Raw genomic sequence first — 7318 nt, 5'->3', positions numbered from 1 at the left:
AAATAGGAGTCCGTTACAAATATATAATATTCGTAACAGGCAAAATACTGCCCGTTACAAATATATAACATTCGTAACGGGCAAATTATTGCCCATTACAAATACTATATTATTCGTAACAGGCATAAAGTGCCCGTCACAAATAATTTAGTCCAACTGATGAAGAGGAGCCCATAGCCCATAGCCCACAGCCCATTTACTACTCGTATTAGGGTTTAACTCTTTAGCCGTCAATTCTTGCCCTCCCCCCTCTTTATCTTCTCTCCTCTTTCATTTCCCTTCATTTTCAATCTTTTACTCACTCAATCTCTCTTTGTCGTCGTCACTAAGTCTCCCTTTGCCGCCGTCACTCAGTCTCCCTTATTTTTCTATCAAAATTCCTTAATTTTTTCGTTGCTTTACTCTTAAATTAGTATTGTGATTTCATGGGTAATGGGTTTTGTGGGTTTGTGAGGGTGGTGTTCATGGCCAGATCTGGGTTTCTGGCTTCGTGGGTGTGAATTACGTCGTGGAATCTGGGTTCCTGGTGGGGGGATGGTTGTTGGGCACTATGCTTTACTGTGGCAAATTTACTCTTTAATGGCGCCTCTTCCTTCCCCAAACACTACTTGCCTTCCTCTATCAGCATATTCAGGTTATTTCAACCATTTTTTTAATTAATTTTAGTCCGAATTTAACTATTTCTCAATTTTTAAAACATTTTCTAATTGTAATTATTTATGCGTTTCTTTGCTTCTTTGTATGTTTTTGCATTTTTTTCTGGTAATTGAGGAATTATTTGCTTTGATTATGTTATGATTGTCAATTATATGCATTTTTATGTGTTCTTAAGCACGGATTTTTGGCTTTTTTTTTCATTGATTTTGGGATTTTGTGGTGTTTGAGATATTATCTGCTTTGGTCTTGAAGTTTCTCACCTAAATTTAGGATATGCATATTGGGTATTATGATTGTGTTATATGTTTCATTTTTTACTCAATTTCTTTGTTATCTTTTTATCTGAATTTTCGTCCTCTCAAAACCTATCTTGAATTTTTGTGTTATTTCGTCTTTATTTAGTGAGTATTGGTTTTGATGCTTATTTTAGATTTTTGAATTTTTTCTTGATTTTTTGGATTATCATGAACAAATTGTAAGATATTTTTGGCTGATGTTTTGTTTTATAACTCTTATTTTTAGTAGAATAAAGCTAAACTTTATGTGAAAAAAAGCAAGATATTTTCTAGTTGTGAATTGGGATTTTAAGTTTTAAAATATGCTAATTAATGTTCTTTCACTGTGTTAGTTTCAATTTATATCTGTAAATATATAGTTTTCAATTGGGATTTTGCCTCTAAGTATTAACAGTGTCTCATGTTGGGTTAATTCAGGGTGTTGAGGCTTCAAAAGGGTCACAAATACTGCTTGCTTGGCCGTCTATCAATGGAAGTCAGTTGGAACCACTACGACACCATCAGGGTAAGCATATTTTTTATTAGCTTTTGTTGTTGTTTATCTTTACTTATTTGCTTGTTTAACCTCATTTAAATTGTTTTTTTTTTCTGGCTCATGTTTAGTTACTTATCATGTTATAATTGTGGAGCTTTATTATACTTGGTTGATACATAGACTTCAACTAGTTTCTATTGTGGACTACATTCATTAGTTTATAATAGTCCTATTATGATCTAAAAATGTAGGTGTATGTTTGACTTTTACCGAGGCTCTCTAGGTTTGAATGAGTTTCCCCTTCAAGTACTTTCCTTGATAAGAGCTGCCAGCTTTGGTTTGCATCTAGTGGTTTGACTTCATATGAAAAAGAAATTCTTTGTTGTACATCTTCTTGTGGCACTCGACTGGTTATGAATTCAATTGTTTGATTTTCGTAACTACGTTTTTAGCAAAGGGAGTAGTGAATTTTGCTGGGACAAACCAGTAGGGTGATGAAATTTTGATTTCATTATTTCCTTATGTGCATTCATAAATCATAATCTAGCCTACATCTCAATGTACTTGTTGATCTAGCTTTAAAAGGCGTAATATTGAGAACCTTGACCTATACTAGTATTCTAGTAATATGTTTAATGAACTGCAACCATGGAAGAAGTATAAAGACAATTTTTTTCTTTTTTTTGTATTTGATTGTAATCTCTTGCATTTTGGATTGTTCTTATTCTTCTAGTTACTGTTTATTTGTTTATCATTTAGTCATTTATATTGACTATTGCTTAAGTTACCAGAACAAGATAACAACTACTAATCAGTCAAGTTCAAGCATTGCCATTCTTTTATTTGTCATGCTTTTCCTAAACTTTTTGCCAATTAGATATACCACGTTTTCAGCAAGCTAATTAGTTGAATATTATACATTTATTTGATGTTGGAAATATGCAGCAAGGAAATCGAATACAAACTTTCAAGGCATACCTACAATATATGTTACCTAACAGATATTTAATTCTTTTTCAGGAATTGCAATGAAAGGAGTCTTGTGCAATTTATTGGCTATTAACTTAGATGACAAGTTGAAGACTTATAAGAGAAAAGTAGACTTTCTCATTGCTGTTGAATCAGATAACCTCATAGTCTTGAAGAATGCAGAGATACATCCAGGAAAAAGGCCTGAAGTGGAGCAATGAAGCAATGGTATGGTAAAGGTGTCATTGAGTCATAACAAAATCGAGAAGATTCCAAGTGGTATGGCATCTTTGACCCCAGAACTTACTATGCTGATGATCAATAATAATCCTCTAACAAGGATCCCTGAATCATTCTTTATGAACATGCGAGCCCAAGTAATAATCGATTTTATTTCCCGTGAATTGCTTGATATATGTTGTATGAATGATGGTTTTGAAGTGGGTTTTTGATTGAATATTTGGTAGGTGGTAAAGTTGTGGAGACTACTATAAACAGGAGGACTAGCAATGGAGTTGGTAATAGATCAAGTAGGTCGACCAGATCGGAAGATGAAGTGTAAACTGATGCTGTCACAGAATTTGAGATCAAAGTTACACTAACTTGAAAAATTGGTGGAAGATGTAAATGATTTAACATTAATTTAGTGGAAAATCATTTAAATCTCTTATTACAATTGAGATTTTATTTTGCTCTGTTTTTTTTAGTTTTAGTTATTAGATGATAATAAATGTGTTTTTTTTTTATTATTGTATAAATATGAAGTACTATTTTTATCTCAGTTAATTAATAAAATAATTGTGCTATAATTATTATGCAAGCTAGCTAATCCAGCACAATGTGCTGGATTTTTTTTAAAATTGGGGTAACACTATTTGTAACGGGCAGTTGAAAAGCCCGTTACAAATAACGCGTTATTTGTAACGGGCACTTGAAATGTCCGTTACTAATAACGGGTTATTCGTAACGGGCATTTCAACTGCCCGTTACGAATGACTTGTTATTCGTAACGGACACTGCCCGTTACAACTAACACTTGCTATCCGTAACGGTGGCATACGTAACGCTCGTTGCCCGTTACGGATATGCCTTTTTTGCCCGTTACGGATAGCTATTTTTCCACTAGTGGAAGTAGTACTTTTTCAAGTTATCTGCATTCCAAGTCCTAGGCAGCTTTCTGCCGTCTGGTTCTTCCAAGCGGTAGGTGCCGTCTCTTACTTCCTCATATATTCGGTAGGGGCCTTCCTAATTTGGGGTTAACTTTCCCTGCTCATTCGCCCTACCGACTGCCTCCATTTTCCGTAGCACAAAGTCCCCCACTTTGAGAGGACGCTTGTGTACTCTTTTGTTGTAAGCCCGTGTCATTCTCAGAGGGTAAATCTCATGGCGCAAGGCAGCATTGCCCCTACGCTCTGGAAGTGAGTCCAATGCCAGCCACATGGCCTCCCAATTAGCTTCTTCGTCATATAACATGACTCGAAGAGTCGGCTCATAGTGTTCAATGGGCAGGACAACTTCTGCACCATACACAATGAGGAACGGGGTTTCTCCAGTCGCCCCTTTAGCAGTCGTTCTGATGGACCAGAGGACGTGTGGTAATTAATCCGCCCAAAGACCACTAGCCCGTTCAATTTTCTTTTTAATCCCGTTTGAGATTAGCTTGTTGAAGGCTTCAACCTGGTCGTTTGCTTGGGGCTGACCGACTGATGCAAAGAGGCTTGAGACCCCTTATTCTCCCAGCCAAGTCTTGAGTTGAGGCGTCTCAAATTGAGGACCATTGTCAAAAACCATAGGCATGGGCACCCCGAAGCGAGTGATAATATTCCTCCAGATGAAGGAAATGACGTCTTTTGTCTTGATGTTTTTTACTGCCTCCGCCTCTACCCACTTGGTAAAGTAATCCACAGCTACCAATATGTAGCGCTTGCCGCCTGGGGCCGCGGTGTAAGGCCCAAGTATGTCCATGCCCCATTTGGCAAAGGGAATTGGGCTGTGGATGGCCGTCAGGTCTGTGGCTGGACGATGGATGAGCTTGCCAAACTTTTGACACTTGTTATATTTTTTGACCATTTCCATAGCATCCGACTCCAGAGTTGGCCAGAAATAGAGCCGCCTGGCCTTGGCGGCTAAAGACCTGCCGCCTATATGGGAGGCGCAGAAACCCGCATGCAAATCTTCGAGGACCTCTTTACCCTTTTCTGGGGTAACACACTTCAATAGGGGTTTCAAGAAACCAGCTTTGAAGAGTTCTCCTTGTCTCTGCTCGAAGTTTGCCGCTTTCTTCTTCAGAGCAGCCGCCTCCTGAGGTGAATCAGGGAGCGTGCCGTCTACAAGATAAGCCCGGATGTTGTCCATCCAGGTAGAGCTTCGTTCGAGAATTCCAATGGGGTCTTCATTAGATATTCTTCTCTTTTCCACGACCTCCCAGAAGACCGACCGAGGCGTTTCACAGGAGGCGGATGATGCTAGTTTTGACAGAGCATCCGCCTGATTATTTGAAGATTTGGGCACCTGAGTTAGATGGAACTCCTCAAGTGTCCCAACTTCACTTTTGACCGCCTGCAAATATTTTATCATGGTCGGATGAGTGGCCTTGTACGTTCCATTGACTTGGAGTACGACTAGTTGAGAATCAGAGCAGGCGGCAATCTTTTTTGCCCCTACCGCCTTGCAGTACCGAATGCCGGGTAGCAGGGCCTCATACTCGGCCTTATTGTTAGAGACCTGAAACTTAAACCGTAGTACATATTCGTACTTATCTCCCTCAGGAGATTGACAGATAATCCCTGCACCATGATGTGTCTATTTTATATAGTATTTTACCCCCGTCCCTTGGTCATAATTAGTAGTGTTTTTGGCTCTTTAGAGCCACTTTTATTACTAATTGGTGTTTTCTAGTGTTTTCGTAGATTTGGTTGACTTTTGCAGGGATTTATGCTTTTGAAGTATTTTCCAGAGATATTTTGGAGCAATCACGAACATTAGAGAAGCACGACCAGATTTTATAGCCTAGGACCGGTTAGAGCCATCGAACCGGTGATTAAGGGATCGGTATAGGTGATACCGGGGCATTTGGACCGAGTATTCAAGACCGAAAGAGGAAATCCAGATTGGCCCGAAGAATTGGAGCCCAATCGTAGTCCAAATATTGGCCCAAATGAGCCGCCCGGTCAAAGAGGCTGGCGCCCGGAGGCGCGCCCGGCCGGGCGGGAGAAGCTTAGGCTGGCGCCCGGTGACGCGCCCGACCGAGCGCGAGTTTAGTATTAGGAGCAAAAAAAGGCGCGCCCGATCGGGCGGTGCCTCGCCCGATCGGGCGCATGTATTTATTAGTTGACGCTTAACGTCATTTTAATTTGTTTTAGTTTAGGATTTTTGTACGGAGTATAAATACTCCTCCGTAATACGATTTTAGGATCTTCTTTTTCTTCTCCTTTTTACACTTTCTTTACTCTCTTAATTGTTCTCTTAGATTTCTTTCTCTCAACTTTTGTTCTTAATTCTTCCATTAACTCCAGATTACTTATTGGTAACAATTTCTTCCCCTTTAATTTCAGTTATTTTATTTGCTTCCTTGATTATGCTTTTATTTATTGATTTGATTAGTTTAGTCATGATGATTTGTGAGTAGTTTAATTTCTAGGGTTTATGGGGATCTAATAAATAATATGAAGGGGTAATTTGTTGTTGTTAATTATCAATGCTAGATTAATTTCCTATTGATTGGATTAATGCTCTGTGACTAGATTAGGCCTGATCTTTTATGCATGAGTTTGGCAATATTAATTCGAGATTCGACAGATGAGAATTAATATTTGGGTCTAGTTTAAATAGGCAGGTTAATTTATAAATGGTTAAGTCGAGATTCGAAAGATGAGATTTAATACCGGTAAATTAATTATGTGATTATAATGCGTAGCGAAAGCCCTTTATAATCTGATTGATGTATGCTTGATGAATGATTATTATATTTTACCCTGGAATATTATTTATTGGTGAACCTATACCCTAGATCCTTTCATATATTATTTTCTCTCTATTCTCAATCTTAGTAGTTTAGTTACTTATTCGAATATAAATATTGGTTACTTAGATAATTTAGATTATATTAATTAATTAGGAGTAAAAAGACTTGTTTCCCTGTGGAGATCGACCCTACTTCCCTATCTACTTTAGTTAGAGGATTTAGGTATTATTTTTAATTAGGGGATACGACTTTACCTTGTCAAAATTTGGCGCCGTTGCCGGGGAAACAGTTTTATTTTTATTTCTGATTGTTTTTGTAGTCTGGATTATTTCCCTTTTGTCTCAGACATCGTTAGTTCTCTGAGACAAATCTCATATTTGCTTCTAGTTTTTGTTTATGCCCAGTTGTTCCAGATCAGGTTACATCCCATTCGATCCTGAGATTGAACGTTCCTTCCATAAACAGAAAAATTTCTACAAGCAAATCCTGGCGGATTCTGGTGATAATAACAATAATCACCGCGATCCTCCAACTGGTTCTAGCGATTCAGTGACATCATCAGACGCAGAATCAGAGATGACGGCTCCAAAGAAGCTTAGTGATTATTCACAACCAAAGCTTACAGATTTTCCACATCTCACCCCTACTCTGGCTCTTGATGGGGTTCAATTTGAAATTAAACCTCAATTTATAACGATGATAGAGAGGAAGCAATTCAGTGGAGCCAAGGGTGAAGACCCGAATCTTCACATTGCCGACTATTGTCAATATTGCAACACCATCAGACAAGCCGGGGTCACTCAAGACCAAATCAGGGAGATTCTCTTTCCTTTTTCATTAACTGGAAAAGCTAAATTGTGGTTTAATGGTTTAAATAGAACTACACTTGGTATAACTGATTGGGAAACTCTTGTTTTGAATTTCTATAACAAGTATTATCCTGCAGAGAGAACAGCC

General features: G+C 38.2%; 1 long non-coding RNA gene across 1 annotated transcript; it reads left to right on the top strand.

The window, feature by feature from the left end:
- The first annotated feature begins 233 nt into the window (after window positions 1-233).
- LOC145636022 (uncharacterized) lies at window positions 234-3212 on the top strand. Its single transcript, XR_014113987.1, has 4 exons — window positions 234-634; window positions 1371-1458; window positions 2449-2774; window positions 2865-3212. It is a non-coding gene; the product is annotated as an uncharacterized LOC145636022 (long non-coding RNA).
- The last annotated feature ends 4106 nt before the right edge of the window (window positions 3213-7318 follow it).

The sequence above is a fragment of the Chenopodium album genome, chromosome 6 (genome assembly GCF_948465745.1).
Source record: "Chenopodium album chromosome 6, dcCheAlbu1.1, whole genome shotgun sequence".
Taxonomy (NCBI): domain Eukaryota; kingdom Viridiplantae; phylum Streptophyta; class Magnoliopsida; order Caryophyllales; family Amaranthaceae; genus Chenopodium; species Chenopodium album.
Note: the sequence above shows the minus strand (reverse complement) of the source record. Positions and strands in the feature narration are given on the sequence as shown.